This window comes from Schistocerca americana, chromosome X (genome assembly GCF_021461395.2).
Source record: "Schistocerca americana isolate TAMUIC-IGC-003095 chromosome X, iqSchAmer2.1, whole genome shotgun sequence".
NCBI lineage: Eukaryota > Metazoa > Arthropoda > Insecta > Orthoptera > Acrididae > Schistocerca > Schistocerca americana.
In genome coordinates, this window is record NC_060130.1 from 132,628,620 (window position 1) to 132,642,252 (window position 13,633).

Sequence of the window (13,633 nt, forward strand, 5' to 3'; positions counted from 1 at the left end):
GCTTAGAGGGTGGTAGATACTGCATATGGGTTCAAGAGTATAGCAGAAAACATGCAAACTGCTGCAGTCTCATTCAGGAAAATATTAATGCAAAACATTTAACTAAACCGGTAGGGTGCTTATATGTATAATGTTCTATCTTGAATTTAGTTGAATGATTAGGTATTTGTTATATGACCAGTAAGAGATCTTTCTAGATTTCCAAAAAAAGTATAAGAAAAAATGTGCAATAGTTTCCATTCACAAACAACTTCACACAGATCAACAGAGCAGCTACAATAGACATATTATTATTACTATTATTTATTATTATTATTAAAGAAATAAACACACAAATGTTATGCACAGGTAAGGTAGCAGAGGCTACAGATTGGTGGCCCCCATATGTCAACTGTTAAGTTCCAGTTGTGTGCAATTAAATACACAATTGTATGAAGTTGCCAACAGAAGGACGCAACAGTCACTTCCATTCAGATGCAACATTTCTGCATGGTAGTATTACATCAAAGGTAGCTGTATGGTAGATGGTGAATTTTAAGTAGGCACATAAACAGAAACAACTGTAAAATGTGGTATGCTTTGTGAAATAGTTGGTCTTTTTGGCCTCTCCAACAAACCGTGACAACACAGTCACAAAGGAGATTGATTTGAGTGAAAATTCTGAAGGGCGTTACTGATTAGCTTGCTGTTGTATTTACACCCTAGAATGATTAGTTCATTGCACCAGCAACGAATTACTGACACTGTTTCTGCATCCACTTTTGCGGTTTTTGGGCATAAATCACATTTCTATGATGTGATTATTAAGTATATTGTGTTATACACTCCTGGAAATGGAAAAAAGAACACATTGACACCGGTGTCTCAGACCCACCATACTTGCTCCGGACACAGCGAGAGGGCTGTACAAGCAATGATCACACGCACGACACAGCGGACACGCCAGGAACCGCGGTGTTGGCCGTCGAATGGCGCTAGCTGCGCAGCATTTGTGCACCGCCGCCGTCAGTGTCAGCCAGTTTGCCGTGGCATACGGAGCTCCATCGCAGTCTTTAACACTGGTAGCATGCCGCGACAGCGTGGACGTGAACCGTATGTGCAGTTGACGGACTTTGAGCGAGGGCGTATAGTGGGCATGCGGGAGGCCGGGTGGACGTACCGCCGAATTGCTCAACACGTGGGGCGTGAGGTCTCCACAGTACATCGATGTTGTCGCCAGTGGTCGGCGGAAGGTGCACGTGCCCGTCGACCTGGGACCGGACCGCAGCGACGCACGGGTGCACGCCAAGACCGTAGGATCCTACGCAGTGCCGTAGGGGACCGCACCGCCACTTCCCAGCAAATTAGGGACACTGTTGCTCCTGGGGTATCGGCGAGGACCATTCGCAACCGTCTCCATGAAGCTGGGCTACGGTCCCGCACACCGTTAGGCCGTCTTCCGCTCACGCCCCAACATCGTGCAGCCCGCCTCCAGTGGTGTCGCGACAGGCGTGAATGGAGGGACGAATGGAGACGTGTCGTATTCAGCGATGAGAGTCGCTTCTGCCTTGGTGCCAATGATGGTCGTATGCGTGTTTGGCGCCGTGCAGGTGAGCGCCACAATCAGGACTGCATACGACCGAGGCACACAGGGCCAACACCCGGCATCATGGTGTGGGGAGCGATCTCCTACACTGGCCGTACACCACTGGTGATCGTCGAGGGGACACTGAATAGTGCACGGTACATCCAAACCGTCATCGAACCCATCGTTCTCCCATTCCTAGACCGGCAAGGGAACTTGCTATTCCAACAGGACAATGCACGTCCGCATGTATCCCGTGCCACCCAACGTGCTCTAGAAGGTGTACGTCAACTACCCTGGCTAGCAAGATCGCCGGATCTGTCCCCCATTGAGCATGTTTGGGACTGGATGAAGCGTCGTCTCACGCGGTCTGCACATCCAGCACGAACGCTGGTCCAACTGAGGCGCCAGGTGGAAATGGCATGGCAAGCCGCTCCACAGGACTACATCCAGCATCTCTACGATCGTCTCCATGGGAGAATAGCAGCCTGCATTGCTGCGAAAGGTGGATATACACTGTACTAGTGCCGACATTGTGCATGCTCTGTTGCCTGTGTCTATGTGCCTGTGGTTCTGTCAGTGTGATCATGTAATGTATCTGACCCCAGGAATGTGTCAATAAAGTTTCCCCTTCCTGGGACAATGAATTCACGGTGTTCTTATTTCAATTTCCAGGAGTGTATATGAAGATTAAGATGAAAACATTTACACTGAGCAACCATTATCTTTTTTGTGATTCTGGGGTAGAAATGTACTTATGGCACACATCAAATTGGAGGCTGATGTTATTGTTATCTCACCATAAGTGTAAATTTTGGCTTGTCCAGTCATCTCTGCACTTGCATATTACCTGGGAGGGGAAGGAGAAATACGGGGGGTGTGACACCATCACTGTATTCTTCCTTCTTTGTTTGTTGTCTCAGCTTAGATCTGTCAGTTTTGTTTTCAGAATAAAGATATCTGTTCTCAAATGTGAAAGAATTAGCAGAGTTTCAGATGGTGCTACTTCAAAAGTAGCTTGACATGAACCAGAGAAGGAAAGAACACTGTATTGGTTAAAAAATGATCTTAAGGCTCAAAATTAGGATCAGAAAATATAAATTAATACAAATTATTTCAGAATAAAAATATATTAATCCATATACATTTGTTTATTTAATTTTTTAAATACATCAAAGAACTGAAATAATTTAAAAAAAATGTCTCTTGTGCATGTTGTCCAATGTCATACACATACTGTTAATAATCGTGTTGGCTATCCCTTCGCCAATACCAATGAAGTCTCCAGTGGACAGAAAGAAATCACCAGAGGCAAAATATCTGAGTGTATGTAGTAGCTAGTTCATTGTCAGAACAGAGTCGTTCCTGAAAGAAAGAAAAATGACATGAGACAATTTAAGAGAAATTCAAATATATAATTTGCCAGCCACTCCTTCCACTGTTATGATTGCGTAGATTCAATAACTAAAGATTCCTTTTAACTGAATGAAAAGTACCTATGTTCTTGTAACACAGAAATAATTGCTTTATGACAAATATGTATGTGGTTATGTGGATAATACAAATAACTGAGAGGTACAACAGCTATCTGCTATAGCTTTCTTTAAAAAATCTGACTTTAGAATTAATTTTACTGTTTTAAACTTACTTGAGTAAACACAAATAGTTTACATGTTTATGGGAATCATGCTAGGTGTTGGACAATTTTGTTGCTCTGAAGCATTCACTAAAAGATGGAAAGTTACTGTCCCAATGGGACATAAGAGTAACAATATTTTCTGCTATAGATTTGGCTGAGTTAACTAGAACCAATAGTGTGATATCAAACTTTTTGTTTACTTTTAACAGTCATAGTAGGCCAGCAATTTCAGAAAAATGGTACTTCACATATGTACAGTATAAGACATTTCAGGTTAAGTTACCTTCAACTAGCTACAGTTTTACATAAAGAAGAACACTGAAAATAACTTGATATTCAAGGAAAGTTAAAAAAAATAGCGTGCCAGGCACCTCTTCCACGTGCTGCTACTATCCAGATTCAATAACCAATTTCCTATTCTGATCTTATAAAATACAAATATAGCTATTATTTTATGATAAATATGAGTGGGCTTATGTGGATAACACTAATAACTGAGGAACAACAGCTACGTTCTGTAGCTGGGGAAGCATCACCTTTTGCTTATTTTATTAAAAAAGAAAACCTAATTTTCTTCTCCATCTTAGCTTGAGTAAGAACAAATAATTCACTGGTTTCACTGCATAATGGCTGGTGAGAGACAATGTTCTTGTTCTGAAGCGTTGGGCCGGCGATCCTAATATTTTCATTAAAAAACGGAAAGTTATACTGATAATGTTCTGACATTTACAAAAATGAGCATTCCCAATAGAAAACAGAGTGGAACAATACAGGGTGTATCAAAAAGAATCATCTGATTTTTAAAAAACCATAACAATTACGTTATTTGTGAAATATGCACGAACAAAGAGCTGTAGGAAAGAGCAGGCTTGAGTTTTACATGGTTCCCGCTAGGTATCAGCAGTGTGCACCCACTTAAGTTCTGGTAAAAATTGTGTTCGTTTCACAAGGAGCCTGCAGAAATTCATTTTCTGTGCATCTCGACAGCTCAACATGCGCCCAATGTCCGTCTTGTGTGTGCTGCATCAACGTTTACTCATGAAACCACACAAAATTCAGCTACTGCAAGCTCTTCATGAAGGTGACGAACAACAGTGTGTGCAGTTCTGTTAGGTTAGGTTAGGTTGTTTGGGGAAGGAGACCAGATAGCGAGGTCATCGGTCTCATCGGATTAGGGAACGACGGGGAAGGAAGTCAGCTGTGCCCTTTCTAAGGAACCCTACCGGCATTCGCCTGGAGCGATTTAGGGAAATCACGGAAAACCTAAATCAGGATGGCCGGATGCGGGATTGAACCGTCGTCCTCCCGAGTGTGAGTCCAGTGTGCTAGCCACTGCGCCACCTCGCTCGGTGTGGAGTTCTGTAATTTCATTCTTGGCAAGATGGTGGATGACAGTTTTCTTCCACACTCAGTATTTAGTGATAAGGTAACATTAAATTTAAATAGAAAGATGAACCGTCCATAATGTGAGAATATGGGGTATGGGACATAGTTGTACAACATGAGAGGGACTCTCCAAAATTTAATCTGTTTTTTGTAGTTTCACGGGAAAAGGCGCATGGTCCATTTTTCTTTGCTGAGAACACTGTTAAAACAAGAACATATATTGATATGCTTGAGAACTTTCTTTTCCCACAGTTAGAGACTGGTTCAAACGACTTCATTTACCAACAGGATGGGGCACCGCCACACTGGCATCTGGAAGTGAAGGAATTTTTAAATCAGAAGACTACTGAACGATGGGTCAGTCTCATTGGACCAAATGATTGAGCCTTACATTACTGGCCTCCAGTGATGATGATGATGATGATGATGATGATGATGATGATGACGACGATAGGTTTGCGGTGCGCTCAACTGCAAGATCATCAGTGCCCACACAAAGTCCCAAGTTTTACACAGTCCAGTTTTTACACACTCCAATCTAGTACTGTCACGAATGATGATGATTATGATGACGATGATGATGATGAAATGATGAGAACAACAGAAACACCCACTCCCCAGGCAAAGAAAATCCCCAACCTGTCCGGGAATCGAACCCAGGACCCCATGATCCAGAGGCATCAACGGGCTACTAGACCAAGAGCTGCAGCCACTGGCCTCTGAGGTCACCAGACCTGACTTTATGTAATTATTTCTTGTACGGGTATATAAAAGATTCTGTTTATGTTCCTCCCTTACCAACAACAATGAATGAACTGAGGCATCGCATAACAGTAGCTGTGGAAGCTGCAACTCATGATATGCTCACTGCAGTGTGGGAAAAGTTGAATACCGCGTTGACATATGCTGTGCATCTCAAGGGGGACATACTGAACACCTATGAAAAGAAAAACTTTTTGAGTTTCCCGTTCACCAAAATACAAAATTCATTGTATTTCTTCATTAGGTTGAGAAAAATAGACGTGTCAAATGATTCTTTTTGATACACCCTATATTTTCTGCTATCGATGAAATTGGCACACTGCTGTTTTACCAATACGTTTTGCAACGCAAAAAATCCATGTTTCGTAAAAAACAGAAAAAGCTGTTAATACAAGTAGTACCCATAACTGGTATGGTTTTTCGATTTGGTTAAGTCTATTATGACACTGTCTACTATATAAAACGAAACAGTCCTTTTCGCTACTGCAGCAGTTGTAACACACGCCAGATAAAGAAGAATAATTTTGTACGAATCGTCATTCTAATGTGCCTGCTTTACATAAATAACAGGACGGAATTTACGAGGTACTGAAATCGAATGCATACAACTACACATAAACAGTATTGTTTAAAAAAACAGAGAAATAGTCTCACCTGTCTGTCCCCAAAATTACAGACCAATATCCTTAACATCGGTTTGTTGCAGGATTCTCGAACATATTCTCAGTTCGAATATAATAAATTTCCTTGAGACAGAGAAGTTGCTGTCCATGCATCAGCACGACTTTAGAAAGCTTCGCTCCTGCGAAACGCAACTCGCCCCTTTTTCACATGATATCTTGCGAACCTTGGATGAAGGGTATCAGACGGATGCCATATTCCTTGACTTCCGGAAAGCGATTTACTCGGTGCCCTACTGCAGACTCCTAACTAAGGTACGAGCATATGGGATTTGTTCCCAAATATGTGAGTGGCTCGAAGACTTCTTAAGTAATAGAACCCAGTACGTTGTCCTCGATGGTGAGTGTTCATCGGAGGTGAGGGTATCATCTGGAGTGCCCCAGGGAAGCGTGGTGTGTCCGCTGTTGTTTTCTATCTACATAAATGATCTTTTGGATAGGGTGGATAGCAATGTGCAGCTGTTTGCTGATGATGCTGTGGTGTACAGGAAGGTGTCGTCGTTGCGTGACTGTAGGAGGATACAAGATGACTTGGACAGGATTTGTAATTGGTGTAAAGAATGGCAGCTAACTCTAAATATAGATAAATGTAAATTAATGCAGATGAATAGGAAAAAGAATCCCGTAATGTCTGAATACTCCATTAGTAGTGTAGCGCTTGACACAGTTACGTCGCTACAGTCGCAGGTTCGAATCCTGCCTCGGGCATGGATGTGTGTGATGTCCTTAGGTTAGTTATGTTTAAGTAGTTCTAAGTTCTAGGGGACTGATGACCACAGCTGTTAAGTCCCACAGTGCTCAGAGCCATTTGAACCATTTGAACACAGTTACGTCGATTAAATATTTGGGCGTAACATTGCAGAGCGATATGAAGTGGGGCAAGCATGTAATGGCAGTTGTGGGGAAGGTGGATAGTCGTCCTCGGTTCATTGGTAGAATTTTGGGAACATGTGGTTCATCTGTAAAGGAGACAGCTTATAAAACACTAATACGACCTATTCTTGAGTACTGCTCGAGCGCTTGGGATCCCTGTCAGGTCGGATTGAGGGAGGACATAGAAGCAATTCAGAGGCGGGCTGCTAGATTTGTTACTGGTAGGTTTGATCATCACGCGAGTGTTACGGAAATGCTTCAGGAACTCGGGTGGGAGTCTCTGGAGAAAAGGAGGCGTTCTTTTCGTGAATCGCTACTGAGGAAATTTAGAGAACCAGCATTTGAGGCTGACTGCAGTACAATTTTACTGCCACCAACTTATATTTCGCGGAAAGACCACAAAAATAAGATAAGAGAGATTAGGGCTCGTACAGAGGCATATAGGCAGCCATTTTTCCCTCGTTCTGTTTGGGAGTGGAACAGGGAGTGAAGACGCTAATTGTGGTATGAGGTACCCTCCGCCACGTACCGTATGGTGGATTGCGGAGTATGTATGTAGATGTATGCTCCAGTTTCTCAGTATAGGTTTGACAAGACGAAGTATGGTTTCCTTTGATAAGCAAAATCTGAATGTAAATTCGGAATAGGTGTCTTCTCTCTTTCTTTTCCTTCCTCATTCTCATGAATAGTTGGGCCAAAATTTCGTCATTGCTGTCTGCATCCGTCATTATCCCTGCATCTTGAAAAGTTATTCCCCGGTTAAGCTCGCTAACAGGCCAGAAATCGCCGGTTAAGTTATCTCGAGTTTATTCTCCGGTTTCTCGCACTATTCCGAGAACAGAGCTTAATCGGCTGCTAACCGGAGATTATACGACTGGCCATTAAAGGTGTTGTAGCACTAAGCAATTAGTAGAGAAAAACGACATTTCAAAAACGCATTGCGCATTTTAGGTCGTGTCAAACATGAGTAAAGAGAGTACCTATTATGCCTATGCAAGTTATTGCAACATCTCCACTGAACACAGGAAAATGTTTTGTATCCATTATAAATTTCTAAATACAAGATATTAAATAAAAAATTATTCGACATATGCATTTATTCCCTAAAATGATCAATACACGTATTTACATACAAGACGCTTGATTGTAGCAAATAACGTGAAGATAATTAAGTCTGTTGGAATACATCGCAATGAATAGAAGAAAAATGGCGACCGCTGACAGATCGGTGAGATGGCGAGCAGTCTGAAACCGAAGACAGTTCACACAAAGAGCTTCGAATGGGCGCGATACCGGCCGACCTGTCGCAATTACTCGCCCGACTAAGCGTAATAAGAGCAAAAAAAGTTCATAAACTTTATAGTATAAACATGTCATTTTGTACATATACGATTTGCACACACATTTGGTAATAAAAAACAAATCAATCAATGTGATGGACAAGCTTGTACATTTTTGCAAAGATTTTCATTACTTGGGTGAGTAGAAGGAAGTGCGCAATGTAAATCACTAGCAATATTGAGTTTGCTTCAGTATTTACTTTTCATTTCTATAACTGCTGAAAACGCCCTTTCGCACAAATAGGTGCTTTAAAATGGCAAGTACAGTTGCATTGCTTGCTTTGCTATGCTGGGATAAGCTTTAAGGACTTATCGGTCTTCGTAAGGATGCAGGGTACTTATGTTATCAACTTCGTTTTTTAAAATAGGAACCCCCATTTTTTATTACATATTCATGTAGTACGTAAAGAAATATGAATATTTTAGTTGGACCACATTTTTCGCTTTGTGATAGATGGCGCTGTAATAGTCACAAACATATGGCTCACAATTTTAGACGAACAGCTGGTAACAGGTAGATTTTTTAAAGAAAACTACAGAACGTAGGTACGTTTGAACATTTTATTTCGGTTGTTCCAATGTGATAGATATACCTTTGTAAACTTATCATTTCTGAGAATGCATGCTGTTACAGCGTGATTACCTGTAAATACCACATTAAGGCACTAAATGCTCAAAATTATGTCCGTCAACCTCAATGCATTTGGTAATACGTGTAACGACACGACATTCTTCTCAACAGCAAATAGTTAGCCTTCCGTAATGTTCGCACATGCATTGACAATGCGCTGACGCATGTTGACAGGTGTTGTCGATGGATCACGATAGAAGAAAAAAAAAAAAAAAAAAAAAAAAATGGTTCAAATAGCTCTAAGCACCATGGGACTTAACATCTGAGGTCATCAGTCCCCTAGACGTAGAACTACTTAAACCTAACTAACCTAAGGACAGCACACACGTCCATGCCTGAGGCAGGATTCGAACCTGCGACTGTAGCAGCAGCGCGGTTCCGGACTGAAGCGCCTAGAACCGCTCGGCCACATCGGCCGGCGATCACGATAGCAAATATCCTTCAACTTTCCCCACAGAAAGAAATCCGGGACGTCAGATCCGGTGAACGTGCGGGCCGTGGTATGGTGCTTCGATGACCAATCCACCTGTCATGAAATATGCTATTCAATACCGCTTCAACCGCACGCGAGCTATGTGCCGGACATCCATCATGTTGGAAGTACACTGCCATTCTGTCATGCAGTGAAACATCTTGTAGTAACATCGGTAGAACATTACGTAGGAAATCAGCATACATTGCACCATTTAGATTGCCATCGATAAAATGAGGGCCACTTATCCTTCCTCCCATAATGCCGCACCATACAATAACCCGCCAAGGTCGCTGATATTGCACTTGTCGCAGCCATCGTGGATTTTCCGTTGCCCAATAGTGCATATTATACCGGTTTACGTTACCGTTGTTGGTTAATGACGCTTCGTCGATAAATAGAATGCGTGCAAAAAATCTGTTATCGTCCCGTAATTTCTCTTGTGCCTGGTGGCAGAACTGTACACGACGTTCAAAGTCGTTACCATGCGATTCCCTGTGCATAGGAATATGGTACGGGTGCAATCGATGTTGATGTAGCATTCTCAACATCGACGTTTTTTAGATTGCCGATTGTCGCGCAATTTGTCTGCTACTGATGTGCGGATTAGCCGCGACAGCAGCTAAAACACCTACTTGGGCATCATCATTTGTTGCAGGTCATGGTTGACGTTTTACATGTGCCTGAACACTTCCTGTTTCCTTAAATAACGTAACCATCTGGCGAACGGTCCGGACACTTGGATGATGCCGTCCAGGATACCGAGCAGCAGACATAGCACACGCCCTTTGGGCATTTTGATCACAATAGCCATACATCAACACGATATCGATCTTTTCCGCAATTGGTAAATGGTCCATTTTAACACGGGTAATGTATCACGAAGCAAATACCGTCCGCACTGGCGGAATGTTACGTGATACCACGTACGTATACGTTTGTGACTATTACAGCGCCATCTATCACAAAGCGAGAAAAGTGGTCCAACTAAAACGCTCATATTTCTTTACGTACTACACGATAAAGGAAGTGCCGAAATGTAAACAATGTGATGGTGTAGGCTGTCTGGAATAACTGAACAACAAAGTAGCAGGAAGAGTTTAGCGTCAAAATTAGTTGTTCTGTGTAGATCCTGCAGCAGGAGAAACTAAATATTAGTGGAACCAGGGACATCGCTGTTGCACTTGATGGGACATGCCAACATCGAGGACATAGTTCCTTGAATGGTGTTGTAAGTGCTACTTCTATGGAGAATGGGAAAGCTGTTGATGTTGAGTGCTTATCTAAGTACTGCCACATCTGCCATGGTAACACTGAAGGACATATTGAATATCAGTGTTCTAAGAGCTATGATGGTTACAGTGAAGGTATGAAATGTGATGGAGCTCTAAAAATATTTCAGAGGTCGGTGCCCGTTAATAACGTTAGATATATGAAGTACCTAGGCGATGGGGACTCTGAAGCTTTCAATAAAGTTAATGAGTTCATTGTTTATGGTGATACCTTAGTAACAGAACTGGAATGTTGCAGACATGTGCAAGACGGTGGGTGCTAGATTGAAGAAGCTACGAAGAAAAATGAAAGCAAAGTTGCTATTTCTGTCTGGCCGAGGCAGTCTGACAGAAACTGAAAAAGACCTCCTTCAGAGTTATTATCGACTGGTCATTAGACGAAGTGCACCTCTGAATGATGTTACAGCAATGAGAAGAGCTGTATGGGCCACCTACTTTCATAAGTTGTCCACAGATGACCACCCTGTTCCTGGACTTTGCCCTAAAGGAGCAGATTCTTGGTGCGGTTACCAAAAAGCAAAAGAAAGTGGTCAAATATACCATCATAAGCATTCTCTTCCTGTGCCTGTTATGAATGAAATAAAACCAATTTTTAGAGACCTGAGTGACCCTGTTTTGCTTAGTAAATGTCTTCATGGGGGCACTACAAACGAAGGTTTCATCCATTGCATATAGGAAAGATAACACAAGAATGTTTTTGTAGGACTAAATACATTAAAAGTTGGTGTACTAGATGCAGTGATATATTTCAGTGATGGAGTCATAGGAAGGTTGGAAGTCCTGAGAAATGTAGGCATAAAATGTGGCTCTAACATTGAATATCAAATGCTTGTGTGTGACAGATAATGGGTGCATGAAGCTGAAAGATTCGCTCTTCAAGTTACCAAAGAAGCAAGAAGTGCTAAAAGGCATGGCAAGAGGAAGCTAGAAGATGAAGAAATGCTGCAGGATGAAGACTATGCTTCAGGAATGTTCTGAGGCACAGTTTAATTGGACTCATATCTTCAATCGCAATTTTCCACAAGTTGTATTTTTCAGGAGTCAGGTACAAATATTGCCTAAAGTTTATAAAGCATTGCTCTAATTTTTTTTCTGTACCTTGCAATAGTCCATACTTACGTAGTACACCTAAGGTTTATTCCACAAGAAACTAAATTAAAGAAAAAATAAAAATTTTATTGTGAAAAAAAGTTATAAAAGTTAAAATGTAAGACGTGATATTTTTTTATCTTTGTAATGTACATCATAGGTGGAATTAAATAGGTCTAGTACCTCAGCGATCATGTCATGCACATCTGGTAAAAATTTGGTCTCCTTCAAATGTATAACATTGTATTAAATGGTACCTCAATTTGAGGAAGCATTTTGGAAAACAAAATTGCATCAATGTTTTTGTGATTTTTTTTAAATAATCCTAAGCAGGTTCAAAAATATTCAAAATACTTCTAATCTGTTTAGAAAGTGTGCTGCATTACCTGATATCAACAAAAAAATCTGTAAAACATATACACTCCTGGAAATTGAAATAAGAACACCGTGAATTCATTGTCCCAGGAAGGGGAAACTTTATTGACACATTCCTGGGGTCAGATACATCACATGATCACACTGACAGAACCACAGGCACATAGACACAGGCAACAGAGCATGCACAATGTCGGCACTAGTACAGTGTATATCCACCTTTCGCAGCAATGCAGGCTGCTGTTCTCCCATGGAGACGATCGTAGAGATGCTGGATGTAGTCCTGTGGAACGGCTTGCCATGCCATTTCCACCTGGCGCCTCAGCTGGACCAGCGTTCGTGCTGGACGTGCAGACCGCGTGAGACGACGCTTCATCCAGTCCCAAACATGCTCAATGGGGGACAGATCCGGAGATCTTGCTGGCCAGGGTAGTTGACTTACACCTTCTAGAGCACGTTGGGTGGCACGGGATACATGCGGACGTGCATTGTCCTGTTGGAACAGCAAGTTCCCTTGCCGGTCTAGGAATGGTAGAACGATGGGTTCGATGAAGGTTTGGATGTACCGTGCACTATTCAGTGTCCCCTCGACGATCACCAGTGGTGTACGGCCAGTGTAGGAGATCGCTCCCCACACCATGATGCCGGGAGTTGGCCCTGTGTGCCTCGGTCGTATGCAGTCCTGATTGTGGCGCTCACTTGCACGGCGCCAAACACGCATACGACCATCATTGGCACCAAGGCAGAAGCGACTCTCATCGCTGAATACGACACGTCTCCATTCGTCCCTCCATTCACGCCTGTCGCGACACCACTGGGAGGCGGGCTGCACGATGTTGGGGCGTGAGCGGAAGACGGCCTAACGGTGTGCGGGACCGTAGCCCAGCTTCATGGAGACGGTTGCGAATGGTCCTCGCCGATACCCCAGGAGCAACAGTGTCCCTAATTTGCTGGGAAGTGGCGGTGCGGTCCCCTACGGCACTGCGTAGGATCCTACGGTCTTGGCGTGCATCCGTGCGTCGCTGCGGTCCGGTCCCAGGTCGACGGGCACGTGCACCTTCCGCCGACCACTGGCGACAACATCGATGTACTGTGGAGACCTCACGCCCCACGTGTTGAGCAATTCGGCGGTACGTCCACCCGGCCTCCCGCATGCCCACTATACGCCCTCGCTCAAAGTCCGTCAACTGCACATACGGTTCACGTCCACGCTGTCGTGGCATGCTACCAGTGTTAAAGACTGCGATGGAGCTCCGTATGCCACGGCAAACTGGCTGACATTGACGGCGGCGGTGCACAAATGCTGCGCAGGTAGCGCCATTCGACGGCCAACACCGCGGTTCCTGGTGTGTCCGCTGTGCCGTGCGTGTGATCATTGCTTGTACAGCCCTCTCGCAGTGTCCGGAGCAAGTATGGTGGGTCTGACACACCGGTGTCAATGTGTTCTTTTTTCCATTTCCAGGAGTGTACATTATAAACAGTGCCTGAAAGAAGTAGGTGTTGATTTTTACATAATATTGAGCCAGAAAA